At 41.4% G+C, this 18,538-nt stretch overlaps 1 long non-coding RNA gene across 5 annotated transcripts in view; it reads right to left on the bottom strand.

Annotated features, from left to right (window-relative positions):
- Positions 1-18,538, bottom strand: part of LOC131498508 (uncharacterized) — a 147,821-nt gene that overhangs the window by 110,201 nt on the left and 19,082 nt on the right. The window lies entirely within an intron of this gene.

The raw sequence follows: 18,538 nt of genomic DNA on the forward strand, positions 1-18,538 counted from the left end.
GTACTCAATACATGCACTCTATTATTATTTAGTGTATGGAACCCATATGGGGCACAGCAACCAGGGGAACTGATGAACAAGGAGTGTCATGGGGAGAAGGGAGAGGCAGGAGTCACGCAAGCCTGGAGGAATTCTAGCCCTGAGTGCAAAAACCCACGGAAGGTTATTATGCCATTATAGCTGACCTGCTTCAGCATGCAGCTTTCTGAAGTCACACTCCTTTTAATATTTGTTAGTGGTTTCCAGTGCTCCATTTATCTCCATATTATGCATAGCAATTCCACTCTCAGCCTAGCCCTCACCCACCACAACACATCCTGGGAGAACTTTACCTTTTAGACCCAAAGAAATGATCAAAGTCTTTTCCTGAACAAGGTCCACAGCCTCCAAGTAATAGATGATATCCCTTTTCTGGTACACAACAGTGGCTGCAAATAGTACTACTCTTTCAAATAACATCTGTTTTCCTTATAACTACATCTGCACTGTGTGAGACTCAAAGGAGAAAGGAGTTTTGCACAAGGATAAACCCAGTGGGCTGTTCCTAGTTACCATCTTAGTTTTTCGGCACTCCTTTCCTTTCTTCTTTTTTTTTTTTTTTTAAATTTTTTTTAACGTTTATTTATTTTTGGGACAGAGAGAGACAGAGCATGAACGGGGGAGGGGCAGAGAGAGAGGGAGACACAGAATCAGAAGCAGGCTCCAGGCTCTGAGCCATCAGCCCAGAGCCCGACGCGGGGCTCGAACTCACGGACCGCGAGATCGTGAGATCGTGACCTGGCTGAAGTCGGACGCTTAACCGACTGCGCCAACTAGGCGCCCCTTTTTTTTTTTTTTTTTTTTAATTTTTTTTAACGGGCACTCCTTTCCTTTCAAAGCATTTTCTCCTCTGGGCTCCCATGGACAATACCTCACTTGCCATTTTTTTCTCAGATTCTTCTTTGTGACCTCTGAATGCTGGCCACGTCTTTCTGTCCTCTCTCTCTACACTCATTCCCTGGGTGATCTTAACTAATCCTGTGGCTTTAAAATAGCTATCTATAGACTTACTGTGGTGGTCATTTCACAATATACACAAATATTGAATCATTATGTTGTGTATTTGAAATGAGTAAATACTGTGTGTCAATTACACCTCATTAAAAGAATAAAGTAATCTTCAATGCATTGATTGCTTCTTGCAGTAGCCTCCAAGATGGCCCCAATGATTCCCACCTCCTGGTACTCCTGTCCCTGTGTACAGTCCCCTCCAACAATGAAGATCGTGTGTGATTTCCAAGGCTAGGCCACAAAAAGCATTTCAATTCTGGCTGGGTCTCTTGGATTATTCACTCTGGGGGAAGTCAGCTGGACTTAAAGTTATATTGGGGGGGGGGGGGGGAAGCTACTGAAAAAAAAAATCAGTGATATCACAAAATTGCCCACATAAGCGCCAATGGCTAGGATCTCATGGAATAGTCATCAAGTCCAAAATAGCAGTCCTATTCTGGTAATATTTCAGAATATTCTACAGTCTTCAGTTGGCAAAGGGTGCATTAGGTTTATTATTTAAGTTCACTCTGCCCCATTCTCACTGCTAAGAAGTGCAATTAGCACAGCATCCTTATCACAAGATTCCAGCCCTCATTCACAAGACCACAAGCCATAATTCAACACAGATGTAAAAGGTCCTTTTGGACTCAGCAATTAATGAACTGCAGAAGTGAGAGGTCTGTCTTTAAGGAAAATAAAGGGAAAATAGCTTACAAGACAAAACCCAAGTACAAGATCAGACAACAAAAGAAAGCATATTGTTCATGATCATTTTAAAATCTAAAACTTCGCCAATTAAAATGTTTACTTTTTATATCCTTTTGTTGTATGTACAGGCTACAGAAAGATCTGGAAAGTATTGTATATACTAATGTATATTAGTATATTGTATGTATATATGCATATTGTTACAGTGGTTATCTTCTAGAAATTACCAAGGACTCAGAAGACAATTATATTTTTTCTTATGTACATTTCTTAAAATGCTTAACAAAGAGCATGTATAACTCTGATAATTAGGGAAAACAATAACTTTTAGTTATCCAGAACAAATAGGTTTGCAAGTAGGTCACAGTAGAAGGGAACCATCTAGAAAACAACCCTGGGTTGCCAAAGTAGTCAATTCTTTTAGGCTTTGTAAGAGTGCCACCTACTGGAATCTCATGAGCTGAACTTTTAAAAAACTAACTGCTTTTCAAGCCACTTGAGGGATATTTGATACTAGAAAGTTTACTTTTCAAAAAAGAGAGAGGGGCACACAGGTGGTGCAGTTGGTTAAGCACCCAACTCTTGATCTCAGCTCAGGTCATGGTCTCACAGTTCGTGAGTTCAAGTCCTGCATCAGGCTCTGCAGTGAGGTTGCAGAGCCTGCTTGGGGTTCTGTCTCTACTTCTCTCTGACCCTCCCCCACTTGTGCTCTCTCTCTCTCCCTCTCAAAATAAATAAACTTAAAAACATTTTTTTAGTAAACAAATAAAACATAAAAAAGAGATAAAGAAAAGAAAAAAAAGGCAAACTATCGACTTAATAAATGAAAACATTCTTATTTAAATAACAAATGGCATTAATTTCCAGAAAGTCCACCAGTAAGGAGGCAAGTTGTCTTAAGGCATAAAGAAGAAAGCTAGTAATTATTCAGAGTTTAGAAAACTAGAGAGACAATCTGAACTACTCAAGCTTTTAAAAACATACTCAAACATCAACTGAAAATTTATTCACATAGCTGAGAAAGTGACTTTTTATAGGCTAGTGAATGTTTAAGTTTTGGGACTAGATCTAAGATTTAAATAACATTTAACATTAGTATCATAAACTCAAAATCAAACTGAAAAATATTAATGTCCTAACTGACTCTTCATCCTATGCTGCTTCCGTGGCTGAACCTGGCTAGTCAGATTATATACATTTTAGTTGTCAGCTTGGAACACGCGTCCCAAAGTCATATATATACAAGAAGTTTCTGCTGAGAAAAATATATCCATTTTGGAATATTTCATTTATTTGTCAATACCATGGGATTTTTTTTTAAAAAGTCATTAGAGCTGCAGTTTCATATTTCAAATGAACAGAGCTGCAAATACAACTTTTTTTTTAACCGGTTGAAGTATAATTTTTCATTTTTTAAACAATATCAACCGGTACATTTATGTATGTGAGACACCACATATTCATTTATTTGTGTATTCATTCATTCATCCAGTATTAATTCAGCACCAACTATATGTAAGTCTATACATATTCTACTGAAAATAACCAGCTATGGGGGCACCTGGGTGGCCTAGTCAGCTAAGCATCGATTCTTGATTTCAGCTCAAGCCATGATCTCACAGTTCACGAGATCAAGCACCACGTCAGTCTCCACCTAAAAGGGCAGAGACTGCTTGGGATTCTCTCCCTCCCTCACTCTCTGCCCCTCCCCCACTTATGTGTATGCACATAATTAATTAATTAATTAATTAAAAAAAAGAAACAGCTTTTATGGATGTAAATACATGAAGATAAATACATGATAGTTTCACACATTATTCTCCTTTGTTGCATTGGTGCAAATAGAATAAGACAAGTTGTTGTCATTTTTCATTGGCAAGTGTCCTTTCTCCAGACACAGTAAATTTGATTATTTAACAAAAGTGTGAGGAGGCTTCATCAATTCCTTTTGGAAGATATGTTATGTCTTCATTCATTTTTAGGAGTTTTTGAAGTTTTTAAGAGGGGCAACTCATACTGTTCAAAAGGTATTTTCAGGGCATTTTTTTAAGACTGTATTTTTAAGTAATCTTTACACCCAACATGAAGCTCTAAGTCACAACCTCGAGATCAAGAGTTGCACAGTCCACTGACTGAGCCAGCCAGGCACCACAGCATATTTTTTTAAATTAGGATACTTTTAAATATTTAATTACATTTTACATTACATTTTCGTTATATAAAAGTACCTCCAAGGTACTTCAAGATGTTTTCACTGGGCACCCATTTTATACAACTTCATGTGCTGACTCTGGAAGGACAGGGTAAGCTTACTGTTAAACTTCCCTATTTTATCTAATAAGTAACTGAGTAGGCTGATAAATAATAAGGTAAATTTTCATCATGGTTTTTTAAAAAACAAACAAACATATACAATCAGCATCCAATCAAGAGATAATCCTGGAACCAAGACTACAGAATTAGATCCAGACTAACAGAGGATTCATTATCAGTAGTGCTACAGATAAAGCAGAACAATGAAGTCTAGTTTCCCCGGTCTCACTGGTCAGAGGCTGGGGGTGAGGAAAAGTCATCCGAGGAGGGCGGGGAGGAAGGTGGGAGAAGCTGGTTCAGTTCCCCAGAGGAGTCTTCAGTGGTAGACTGCCTTCCCCTATGGGACTCAGGAAGGTGTTTTGACAGCTTGTAGGGCTGGAAGGAGCAAGAACTGAGTGCTAACCAGTGGGAAGATGAGAACTGCTCTAGGGGAAGGAAGGTCTCAGCAGGGAGGGGAGCCCGATGAACATTTTAGTCATCATTATCATCATCATCTGTCACCTCCGGGGTACACAGTGAAAAGATGCATGACAGAGGAAATCATCGCTGATGAGATAAAGTACAATATAATACTGTAATTCCCCAGACACTAAGCTAAAGGGACAGATTACACAATTCTTTCCCGATTTGTCCAGATGGAGGTTGTTTGGCTGCATTTTCCAAAGGTCTGGCATCCGGGAAACCTAGTCACATAAAACTAAGTTCCAAAAACACATGATATGCACCATAAAACACTTGCTATATAAACATATGTCCAAACGTTTTATATCGTCACTTCTCTGTTCAGAATGCGTGTGGGTCATTTGTTTGGTTGAGACAAAAGAATCACTAAATAAGGGTCATTTTAATGAATTTATACATTTGCATCAAAATGTACTTTGCCTAAACAAGCCAAGAGAAGTTATCCCATCAGTGTTGGTGTAAAACCCCTTCTGTTGTAACTTCTTAACTAGGTTGAGCTCCGTGTCTCCTGAGTCCACCGGTTTATTTATTCATTAAACAAATATTCTTTTTTTTTTTTTCAACATTTTTTATTTATTTTTGGGACAGAGAGAGACAGAGCATGAACGGGGGAGGGGCAGAGAGAGAGGGAGACACAGAATCAGAAACAGGCTCCAGGCTCCGAGCCATCAGCCCAGAGCCCGACGCGGGGCTCAAACTCACGGACCGCGAGATCGTGACCTGGCTGAAGTCGGACGCTTAACCGACGGCGCCACCCAGGCGCCCCCATTAAACAAATATTCTGAGCACATCCTAACTGTATCAGACATTTTACTCCTAAATATCTATGATCTAGTTTCTTTCCTGCATCCCCACCACCACCACCACCCCGTCCAGGCCACTGCCCATCGCCCCCTCGCCTAAAAACCATACAGCTTCCACTTGCTTCCACCTCCTTCCACTGTTCACCCCGCCACAGCTAGGGAGGGACTGTTTTGAAAACACAAACCTCACCCTATCACCCTGTTGCTTAACACCCCTTAGGCTTCCTATAGTCCTTGGAATAAAGACCAAAATCCAGCAAGGTCTGGCCTGGCCCCCTTTCTCTTCTCTCAAATTGTGTGCCTCCCCCTGCCTTTCCTTTATACTTCACCTCCCTTACTGGCCTAGTTTAGCTTTTCTACACCCTGCTCCTTCCCACAGGCTCTCCCTCTTTGCCTAGAATGTGCTTCCTCTCCATTTCAGCCTGGCTAACTCCTACTCACCTGTCAGGTTTGAATTCAGAGGTCACCCCTGAAAAATCTTGATTCGTCTCTCCCCTCCCCCTCCCCCCACCAATCACATCAGGTTCTCCCATTACATACTCTCATAGTATACTGTAGTCTTCTTATGTATTAATTTCGACAACTACTGAATTAATGCCTGCTTCTCCCACTGTAAAGTCTCTAAGGTCTCTATTGTTTTGCCTTCCACTATAGCCCTGGTGTCCAGCCCACTACATAAAACAGCCCACTGCATAGGAGAAAAATCAGTATTTGCTGAATCTGTGTGAATGGAATTGTGTACAGTGCCAAACTACTCAATTAAAGCTGAAACAACATTATTGTCATATCCCCAGGGCTTAGCATAGGGCTACCACATAAGAGGTACTCAATAAACATTTGTTGCATGAATACTGAAAAGGGTTGATATATTTCTTCTATTACTTTATTGAAACATTCAACATATTTTACTCTATTTATTAACTCTAAAATTCTCCAGCACTTATCTTTGGAAAGGTGGACTAAACAAACCCAAATTTATCAATGTACAGCAGCTAAGCAGAGTCCATCACATAGGAGGCATTAAAAGGATGCTCTGCAGGATTATTTACAATAGCCAGGATACAGAAGCAATCCAGTGTCCATCAACAGATGAATGCACAAAGATGTGGTGTGTGTGTGTGTGTGTGTGTGTGTGTGTGTGTGTGTGTGATGGAATATTAGTCAGCCATAAAAAAGAATCTTGCAATCTGCAACATCCCCTCTAGGATGGACCTAGAGGGTAGAGGGCATAATGCTAAATGAAATAGGTCTGCCAGAGAAAAACAAATACTGTATGATTTCACCCATATTTGGAATTTAAGAAACAAACAAGCAAACAAAGAAAAAAGAGACAAACAAAAAAATAGACTCAAATACAGAGAACAATCTAGTGGTTCCCAGAGGGATGAGATGGATAGGATAATGGGTGAAATAGATAAAGAGGATTATCTTGATGAGCACTGAGAAATGTACAGAATTGTTGAATCATTATATTGTATACCTGAAACTAAGAGAACACTGTATATTAATTATACATACATACATACATAATAGGATGCTTTGAATAGATTTAACTTAAATCTATTCATTTTGGTTGCTTTATTTTTTTTTAAATGTGTAAGTCACATGGAAATAAATGAATTTCACTTACTCCTTAAATCTTACTTAAATAATTATGATATCAGGGACTAAAACACCATTAAGATGTTGTTTGCATTTTATTGAGAATTTTGTTGAATTAAATTAATATTTCCAGAGAACCTTTAAGATACTTGACACTTTGTGGGAACGTAACTTTTTTATCTAAAATGCACAAATTCTCACTTGGTAATTTCACAAGGCCTATTTATATCAATCATATTGCTCAACAGACAGTATCTGATGACTCAATAGAAAGTGATCTTCAGTTTCAATAAAGCAGTCCTTTAATTAATGATGCTTTTTTTTTTTTTAAGGAAATTAACCTAAGGACTTTTTCCCATATATCTAAAGAGTCCCAGGAGTTGTTTTCACAAAATAGAGTACCTCGGTTTCTATGAAGTCTTTATAAGTTGAAACAAAACAAAACAAAACTGTGTCCATTAAAATTCACTTACAGAAGTAGCCTCAGACTTCTTATTCATCAGTAGAGTGTGCTTTATAAACAGGCAATCAATTCACTACAGATACAAAACTGAGTTAACTTAAAGCAACTAATGGAAGATAGATTAGCTTTCCATGAAAAAACTGAGACTAAAACCTTAATACTCCCGGCAGTCTAGACCAAAACAGAATGTGTTCCTCCTTCATTAATCAAGGTGCTTTATCTAAAGTAGATTTTTTCCCTCAATCAAATATTTACTGGGCATTACAGAAGTAGCTGTGAGCAAACATAGACATATATGCAAATAACATTACCTTGAGGTATAAAGACACCTGCCTAGACCAGAAAGAAAATGCAGATGAGGTGCTACAGAAGTTTGGCGGAGGAAGAGAATACATTGGGCTGGAGCACGAGGACCAGGGCCACTCTTACGGCACAAAAAGCATTTGGGCAGAGACTTGATGGACATATAAAATCTCAATGTTGGGGCGCCTGGGTGGCTCAGTCGGTTAAGCGTCCAACTTTGGCTCAGGTCATGATCTCACGGTCTGTGAGTTCGAGCCCCGTGTCAGGCTCTGTGCTGACAGCTCAGGGCCTGGAGCCTGTTTCAGATTCTGTGTCTCCCTCTCTCTCTGCCCCTCCCCTGTTCACGCTCTGTCTCTCTCTGTCTCAAAAATAAATAAACGCTAAAAAAAAATTTTTTTTTTAAAAAAAGAGAAAAAAAATAAAATCTCAATGTATGGTGTTAAATGGAAGTGGGTAGGCAGAACAGAACCAAAGAACATGGAATGCTTTCTTGGAATGCTTTCCCACAAGATTAAGTGACCTTCTTCTGAGAACCCTATATTCTTTGACCGCGGTGGTCTGAGCTTTGTTTATAGAAGATGAGTTTGCGTGTCTGATTCCTGTTCAAAGGCAGGGCCGTGTATTATTGGCCATCCAGAAATACATTCCCAGCACTTAATATAGCATCTCACAGAATGTAGGTATACCAAATACATGTTGGTTGAAGTGATGTTTAGAAACATCGCATTCAGGGGGTGCCTGGGTGGCTCAGTTGGTTAAGTGTCCAACTCTTGGTTTCGGCTCAGGTTATGATCTCATGGTTTGTGAGTTTGAGCCCCACATCAGGCTCTGCACTGACAGCATGGAGCCTGCTTAGGATTCATCTTTCTCCCTCTCTCACTGCCCTCCCCCACTCGTGCTCTCTCTCAAAATAAATAAACTTTAAAAAGGAAAATAAAATAAGATAAAATAAAATAAAATAAAATGAAACATCACATTCAGTTTATACATTGTCAAGATGATTGAAAAATTCAGGGGAAAAGACTGGCTGAAATCCAATGAAAACTATTAGTCAAGCCCATCATTTGGCACAGTTTAAAATAAAACATATGTTGACTGAATTTTTCATTTTGGCATCAATTATGCTGTCACACAAGTATGGCTCTAGTTTATGAGTCACTCAAAATTATTTAAGCTGGGAATAATAATACAGTGTATTTTAATCACTATATTACAGAAGTGAGGCCATAGGAAAACAAAAGTCAACAATACTGCAAAGTGCCCACTGATCAATTTTTGTTAGGAAGAATGTCCCAGTCAGGAGTGCTATAACAGCAACACCTAACAATTGAACAACCCAGAAGAAAAAATATGAATTGTCAGGGAAATTCTGCTTCGAGTGAAATAAAAATCCAATGCGTATTATTAGGTTTTGCAATAGCTCATGTTGTAATACTGAATTGTGATTTTAACTGAAGGAGGAAGATAATTATAGCTTAGGAGCCAACTAGCTAATCAACACCATAATCAGAAATGTCTGAAGTGACAAACCTTGGCCCCACACCAAGAGGGTGAACCCAAAATGTAAGTGAAACAAGTTTCCATTACAAATATGTTGTACAAATATGTACAAATATGCTCAATACCTGAGCCATCTTGAAACCCAGGTGGGGGACAGGGGGAGGTGAGGGTGTTATATTACTAATGACTAATTACTAAATTTAAATAATTTCTATATTTAATAGGAAAACAAGAAATTCTGTGCTGGATTCTATCTCTGGAAGCACTATTATGCCAGAGACTGATGCAATGGAATAAAACACAGTTAGCATGCATTCCTTAAAAAAATAATCCTTTAACTAACACTAGACACCAAAAAAACCAGAAGTTTGATCAGTCCTACAGATTTAGAAGTGATTCAAGTAATGGCAACCTAGATGATAATGGAAATGAAAACCATGTCCTTCAAGGAGCAATTGAATGAACGGTGACGACTCAGCTTAGAAAATAAAAGATTTAGGAGGGTAGAGTAACACTCTTCAAATATCCAAGAGACTCCAAAGGTAAGCTCTATGTTGGCAGAGGGCAAGCTATATTCTCTGTGGCAGACTTCAGCTCAACATAATGAGAGAGTTTTTAGTAGTTAGGGCAGCTCAGAAATGGAATGCCCGGTGAGATAATGAGCTACACTTCACTAGAAACATTTGAGTAGAGATGGGAGATCTTTGATTAAGGGAGTTCTGCTTGGTGTTGAGTATCATTAACAAGAGAAGCAAGAAGGAAACTAACATTTTTGAGTACCTTCCATTTGCAAGACACTTTGCACATGTCATCTACATTGGCAGTCTCAAACTTGCAAATTGTATGTTATTTCTCAGATGAGGACGCTAAGGCCCAGAGATGTTAAGTAACTCGTCACACACCCAGTAAGAGGCAAAGTGAGGACTTGAACTCTGGGAAAAACATCTAAGGTCCCTCACAAATTCTGTCCTGGTTGACACCTTGATGGTGAATGTGACAGTGGTCTAGATAATTCCATTCTGATAATTCCTGTCCATCTATCTAGTCTGGTATTATTTCCATCAGAGTATCTAGAGACTTCTGGTCAGACAACATATTAGCTTTCCCCCATGACGTCAAACTCAAAAACTAAGCCACCCCTTAGATCCTTTCCAAATGAATTCTGGGATTTGATGACCAGAATGCTGAAGAGCTCATCTAAACTAGAAAGGGCAGAGAGTTTTAGCTCACATGGATCCAATCTAGGTGACTGATTGTAGCTTCTTGGATTAAGATCATTAATAAGAGTTCCAAAGCCAGTGCAGGTTCAGCAGGAAGGAGTGTTGTTTTCGATTAGTAATGTCTGCCATGGCTATAGGACAGAAGAGCGGCAGCAAGAATATTTTGTGTCTATCATCTCTAATCTACACATTTCCTAACCCTTTTTCTATTTTTCATCATAAATTCTTGAGTGGATACAAGCTCCATGTTATTTTACCAACTGTTGAAAGTAATGTTTCCTGCTATTATTCCTAAAACCACTAGTGGAGGGTTCAGGAATACATAATGAGGCAGACAGAGGCCACCCGCAAGACTGATTATCAAAGAGCTTCCTTAAAAATATAAATTAGAACTACGGAAAGCTTACCGTCGTCCAGAATCTGTTCCTTTCAGCCTTTCATGTCCAGAAACTGGACTTCACCAGTATAGTCAGAGGTAACGTGGAATTTCATGAAGACTTACAACAACTGAATTCGCACAATACTAATGTACAGATTAGAATGCCAGACAATTAGGCAACAATAAGCAACATGTCTTTCCAGGTGTTCAAGGCCTCTTTCAGAACACTCACTTTCCTGCTATAGGTATACTTGACAGGGTGAAACAGGAATTAGGAAATTGCTGCGTAAGCTCAGAACTCAAGAAGTTAATAGAAGACTTGAGGGACATTTCCTCTGGATCTCACTGAGGCCAGGTAAGATATCTCTGCTACTCATTAGGCAACTCCCCTATAGTGGCTGTATTGACTGTGTGCCCAAATTCAGCACTGCTCTCCCTAAGATGAGGCCAAAAGAACCTTCTTTGAATCCCCCTTTTATATTTCCTGCTGACCACACTCCTTACCCAGTTGTTGGCCCTGGGAAATATATATTTTGGTTTTATTAGTTCAGTTAGGAAGGCAACTATATTTCCTTTTCTCCCAAGTTCATGGGGATACTTCGCTGTCACATCCATATTTACAGCTGTGACTACCTCTTTCAAGTATCAAAGGGCAACCCCTTGGTTCACTGTACATAAGAATGAAGCCTTATCATTTTAAAAGTACAAAGGAGAATGATACCTTCCAGGCTCCGTGCACATTTGCCACAGTGACTCTTCTAAAACATAGAATTTTTTCAGTCATGTTTTTAATGATACCACAGATCTGTTCTTTAAAAGTTCTTGGTGATGAGGTTTAAATTAATCATCCAACAGGTCATTTCCTCTACCAATGAGGCTGCCCTGTGTCTTGGATCACTATTTCTTTTTTAAATTTTTTTAATGTTTATTTTTGAGAGAGAGAGACAGAGCGTGAGCAGGGATAGGGGAAAGGACAGAGAGCGAGGGAGACACAGAATCCGAAGCAGGCTCCAGGCTCTGACCTGTCAGCACAGAGCCCAACGTGGGGCTCGAACTCACAAACCATGAGATCATGAACTGAGCTAAAGTTGGACACAACCGACTGAGCCACCCAGGCACCCCCTTCTTGGATCACTATTCTTTCTTTCTTTCTTTCATTAAGTGTTTTATTTTAATTCTAGTAGAGTTAACATACAATGTTCTATGAGTTTCAGGTATACGATACAGTGATTCAACAGGATCGCTATTATTTCCTTTTTTAAAAAAGTTTATTTATGTTGAGAGAGAGAGAGAGAGAGCACACATGAGAGAGAGCACACAGGGAGGGGCAGAGAGAGAGAGGGACAGAGAGAGGATCCCAAGCAGGCTCCGCACTGACGTCAAAGAGCCTGACACGAGGCTTGCCCTCATGAACCATGAGATCATGACCTGGGCTGAAATCAAGAGTCAAATCAGACGCTTAACCAACTGAGCCACCCAGGTGCCCTGGATCACTATTATTTCTGACTACTCATTCCTTCCAGATACCTAAGTGCTACTTCACTTCTTGGTTCCCTGAGCGTTCTCCTTTTCTTGCTTTCCAAGAAGCCCTAAAGAGCTACAAAATTCTACTTGCTCCTGTTTTCAAGTGCATTCCACACCCAATAATCTTCAGTCCACCCTCGCTTCCTCCCTCACTATTCTTTTGTCTTCTATGCCCACTCGGGATGCTGCAGCAATACAAGACACAGATGGCTTTGTTCCATCTCTACCTTTTCTTCCCTAATGATGGGCAGTCTGGCTCTGGGCCCTGAATTGTCCAGGAAATCCTTGCTTTCAGATCTCTAAGGATCTTGTGGCAATATCATGGACATTGTTCTAGCCCTCATTTTCCCTGGAGATTTTCAAACTCAAGACATAGAAAAACCTTTGGGAGGTTCTAGAAACTCCACCAGGTGAATCATTTGTGCTTCAATCCATGCTGTGATTTCCTGGGGTTTCCTCACCATTCAGCCTTAACCTTCTGCTCTTCTCTCCCTTAAAAAAACTCAGTTGTTCTCATGGCTTCAACTATCACCCCAATATGGATGCTACCTGGCTTTGTGCACTCTCCTCAATTCTTCTATTAATTTCTGTTTTAAAGGAAATTAACATTTTCCTTTAATTTCAGCACATGGTCATGTTATATAATCAACAAACTATAGGGGCGCCTGGGTGGCTCAGTCGGTTAAGCGGCTGACTTTGGCTCAGGTCATGATCCCGTGGTCCGTGAGTTTGAGCCCCGCGTCGGGCTCTGTGCTGACAGCTCAGAGCCTGGAGCCTGTTTCGGATTCTGTGTCTCCCCCTCTCTGACCCTCCCCTGTTCATGCTCTATCTCTCTCTGTCTCAAAAATAAACAAACAAACTATAAAGACTGAGAATATGTATGTATTTTAGTTAGGAACTTTGAGAGAACTCACTTCCCAGTACTTATATGGTCTTTTCAGAATCCCAAACAGCCAAATTGAAAAGTGACTTTGCAGTCCTAATCCTACTTGACATCTCTGAACTACTGAAATCCTCCATGTTGTTGACCACTCCACCTTCTTGAAATTCTCTCCCTTGGCTTTCTTGAAACTTCTGTGTTCTAGTTCTCTCCTTTTTGAGTGTTACCTTTCAACCTCTTCTGTTTCTCCTTAAATATTACAGTTTCTCAAAGCTTTATCCTTGGTTCTCATCTCTACGGATTCTATGAAATCTCATCCAGTTTCATGACTGCTCTTTTGCCAATAACTTCCAAACCTAGCCACAGTTTCTGAATCCCAGACCCACACTGCAACTGCCCTTGAAGTATCTGTACCTGGATGATGACAGGCGCTTCACCCCTAATCTTCCCTATCCTGAGCTCATTATCTTTCCCACAAGACCTGCTCCTCCTTTGCATTCCCACATCAGCTAATGGCACGTCTCAAAGTCCAAAACTGGAAACCTTCTGCCATTTGACACTCCTTCCTTCTCCTTCCTTACCCCAAAACTAAGCAATAATCAAATGCAACCATTTCTATCTTCTATCTTCCCATTCTTTCCACCCCACTGCTACTTTCTTGAAGCTCTCAACGTCTCTTCCCCTCCCCCCAGACTCTTGCAAATCCTCCTATCTCCTCTCCCTGCCTCCGGTTTCCCTGTGATCCATCTAGTACACGGGCAACAATGTTATCGTTCTTAAAATTAGGATCATGTTCGTCCCCTGCATAGCAACCTTTGTTGGTCCACCCCCTGACTATGGGACCAAGTCCAAATTCCTTAGCATGGTATTAAAGGCCCTTCCCCAACTGATTTCCAATCTTATCTCTTGGAAATCACTCATACAAACTTTATGCCCCAGCCAAACCAAACGTTTCAGTTCTTCAAATAGGTCATGCATATTTACACCTCCTGTATACCCACTCGTCCCTCCACCTTGAAATTCTCCCCCCACTCATTTTTTTATAAGTGGCATCTCCCTCTATCCTCAGGGGACTGGCTTCTCTTTCTTGGTGCTTCATATGCTGTACATAAATCTGTATTATTAAAATCATCCTATTTTGTAATTATTTGTGTCTTATCCCCTGCCCTCTGCCTCCCAAGATATGGTTTCTTTGAGAGCAAGGACCACATCTTACTTACCTTTGCATTTCAGAACCCCATACTTCTGGTATACAGTATATATTCAGTGAATAACTTGCACAAAAATGGGGAAGTCAGAGCCAAAGTGCCTGACCCTTCCCCACAGAAGGTGAAGGGAAAGGCCTAGAGGCAAAAAACAAAACAAACCAAAACAAAACCTCTTTACCTTCTTTTCTGCTTCAGCTGGCCTAACGGTCAGTTGTACTAACTGAAAGAATACAAAAAAGTCCTTTCTGCAGAATTTTTGTCACTACAAAGCCTGAAATTCCACTTGGGTAAAAGGTACATTTTTTTAATGTAAATAGTTTTGGTGAACGCCTCTCCACTCCTACCCACCTTTGTCAGTAAGTCACACCTTAGATGAATGAGACTAACCAGATGGTTATCCGACTGGTACCTATTCCCACAGCAGGGGTGAAAGCCTCGAAGCAAAGGAGGCCAAAACAGGGGAACGGAGCACGTCAAGGGAGGGCGAAGGAAGCTGGGGTGTGGCTCTACCATGCTAGGGAGCGCGGACACACAGCAGCTGGAGGGGGACGGCTGCCAGGAGGAAGTGGGCAGCAAAACCGAGATCCAAATTCAGTGATGGGAACTTTGGTAGGGACTTGTTCTTCTGGTCCTCCCCAGAGATGGGGGAAACACCCTCTCTCACATTCAGCAAAAGCAGCCCCACCTCTGAGGCAGGCTTGGCTTTTCAGGAGAAGAACTCACCTTCCATTGTTACTTCACTCCTGCTAACCCTTGTAACTCACCGAAGTATTGTTCCCACCTACTGCCCCCATTATCCTGCATTTCATCTAGCAAGGAGGCGAGGAAGACAGGGGTGAGCCGGTTTCTGCAGTCCCAAAACATCTTCTATTATCTGAGAACTTCTCTTTCTTCCTACCTTGCTTGGGGCATCAAGCAGGGTTTCTAAGAGGAAGACTGGAAGAAAGAAGCCAGAGTGCTTCCACAGAACAAACGTAATGTGTATCCAGGAATGTTTTCAGTCCTGTGAAACCTGGATCAACAGACCTTAAAGAAACTAAAAGCCAAGAGCTGTCTGTGAGGATCCCCCACTCATACTGAATGTGACTTTTGTGGGGGCCTCCGTAAACTAGCCCTCCAAAGCACCCCGGTTCCTATCTTCCAAGCTCTGTTCCCTGCTTTCCTTTGATTCTACAGTAATTTTTTTTTTATTTATTTATCTTGTGAGAGAAAGAGAGAAAGAGAGAGAGAGAGAGAGAGAGAGAGAAACAGTGAGCAGGGGAGGGGCACAGAGAGAATCCCAAGCAGGCTCTGCTCCACGTCAGCAGAGAGCCTAACGCAGGGCTTGAACTCACAAACTGTGAGATTAGAACCTGAGCTGAAATCAAGAGTCAGAGGCTTAACTGACTGAGCCACCCAGGCACCCGGGTTTACTTTGATTCTAGAAGCCCTTGACACTCTTGCATTGAATTCCCCCGCTTAATGTGACCAGTCTGTTTCTGATCGCCATGCCTGCCTACACTGTGAACCCCACCTGGATCCTCCTGCACAGATGCTAACTCCATCCCCCACTCCCCACATTGTGTGCATACATCTCCCACTCCATACCAGTAAGCTCTGCTCTCCACCTAGCATTATGCTAAGTGTCAAGAAAGAAACATGAATAATGTATGGTCTCTACCTTCAAAGAGCCTATACTTTGATAAGCATGTATTTCATGGTATTGCAATTATTCACTTTCCCATTAATCTCCTGGAGGGTAAGGACTCTATATAAGCCTTACCAATCAGTAGAATCTGAGCAGGAAAGAGCTGGAACACACAAATTGGGAAAAACTGAGGAGAAGCTAATACAAGGACTACTTGCAGAAGTGTGGACACAGCGTACAGAAACCAGTAGCTATGGTTACTCCCATACCCAAAGAGACAAAGGAAAGTGACTCAGAAAGAGAAAGTCCTATAAAGAGGGTCCCCTTGAAAGGAGTTGTGGCTTTTTATGAAAGGCCACACCCAACCAGTAGAGGCCAGGGGAATAAATACCTCAAACTCATTCTCCTCCCTCTCTTCCCCCCATTTACTGATTGGGTCCCCACTATGCCAACTAATGAAAGCCAGGGGGCAGCAATCCTTCTGGAGTAGGAGAGCAGGAGGAGAAAGATGGCAAGTGGATCTGGAGGGGCAAATGGCTTTGTAGGGTCGGCACTCGGTACATGTTTGCTAAATTCGATTATCACTACCACATATACACAGACAATTTCTAGGTTCACTTTTCCCATTTTATTAGTTCTCAAGTAGCTACAGTAGTGTTTCAGTTGACAGTTTTCCTGATATGTTCAAGTGTTAACTCTCCCTCTCCGCTACGGAAATATATATACTAACATTAAAGAGACAATTATCCTAAAAAAAAAAAAAAAAAAAAAAAGCAATTGTGTTCAATCTAACTTCCCAATAATCAGTTCCACTCTGGACACCCTGATGAAGGCTGAGATTCTTCTGTCTTTCTGTGCATTTCCACCCCCTCCATTCTGTGCACGTAAGTGTAACAAAATCATGGGCCCTCGGGGTCTGAGACGCTGACGCGGAGAAGGCCGAACAATCCCCATGCACTCTGGGGATGGAGTGCAATGAGGTGGAGATCATGGCACAAGGGAATGGGGTGGCACAGAGCTGCCACGTGCAGACATTTGGGATGCTGAGGACGGACAAGGAAATATGAAAAGAAGTGCCAGCAAGAAAGTCTGAAGGAGAGGTGACTTCCAGAAATTCAGAGCAGACTATGGGAGCAGAACTCTGAGAAATGGGCATGGAAGCAGGGAGAGTTCTGTGCATAGAGTAAGAACTAAGAAAGTTTGTCCCTTCTCTTCAGGCTACCCCTCCCCCCCCCACTCCACACACATACATTCTGACAGATTAAATCACATGTTTGCTTCAAGGCTGCCCTTTTAAGTGTGAACTGCTTTCAACAGATTTCTGCCCAAAATAACCTCTCTTCTCCTTACCAAGAACTGCAATTCCTATCACGGGAAACAATCTCTCACTTCACAATTGAAGAACAAGTTCAGAATGCATATGCTAGAGCACCTGGAACAGCACGGTAAATAGGGTGCTCTATTTCCCTTTTTGTAAATGAACACTATCGTATCTCTTCCTTGGAAAAGGGAGTTACAAGACGAGAAAGCCCATGGCTTCCGATGAAGGGCAGAGAGATTTCAACCCAGAGAAGGGTGAAGAAGGAAGAGAGTATAGACGCCAATGACGAACACCAACAACCCCACAGTTGGGTGCAAAGGCACCCATGAGCAGTCTGAGATGTGTGTGGATATCCAAAACCAATGCATGCTCAGAAGCTGGACTTAGGAGGAACTCAGATCCAGAGGCATGCATGATATCTGTCAAAAACCTAAGGCCCATAACTGTCCCATGAGCATCCCTGGCACATACTTGAGCATTCAGTAAGTATGGCTTAAGTGAATGTGTGACAGAAGTACGGTTATGAGTTTTAAAGACCACTCTGGACTAAAGTGAGGGAGCAGGGGGAAGAAGAGGGTAAGGGAGAGAACGAGCATTTATTGAGTGACTACTGTGTACCAGGCACTAATACTTGTTTCTCATTTGCTTTCCCAACATCTTCTGGAAGGTGTACAGATGAGGAAACTGAGACTCAAAGAAGATAAGTAACTTTTATCCAGGCTGGAAAACAGTGAACCAGGACTCAAACACCCATCTGTCTGACTCCAAAGCATATACACTACTCCACACAGACTCCCTGGAAAGAGACTGGTAGTTGGATTGCAAAGCTACACCAAAAAGAGAGACACCTGAGCTAGGCTCAAGAGCATGGGAATGATAGAAAATATAGGGTCAGAGGGAAACAAAGATTTTTCTGCGAGATGCATGCCTGCAGAGTTTCAATAAAAAATGACCATTCATCATGGTTCAAAACGCAGGGTCATGAAATGATCTGTTTTTCCCACCCTCACATAGTTTCCTGTCATATGTAGCCAACTCCCTGGGAGGCACCACTTGCACCTATATGGCCCATCAATCTCTAAATTAAGGAGTAGAGGGGCGCCTGGGTGGCTGTTGGTTAGCAAGCGTCCAACTTCGGCTCAGGTCATGATCTCACGGTTCAGGAGTTTGAGCCCTGTGTCGGGCTCTGTGCT

Source organism: Neofelis nebulosa, chromosome 16 (genome assembly GCF_028018385.1).
Source record: "Neofelis nebulosa isolate mNeoNeb1 chromosome 16, mNeoNeb1.pri, whole genome shotgun sequence".
In the NCBI taxonomy this organism is placed as follows: domain Eukaryota; kingdom Metazoa; phylum Chordata; class Mammalia; order Carnivora; family Felidae; genus Neofelis; species Neofelis nebulosa.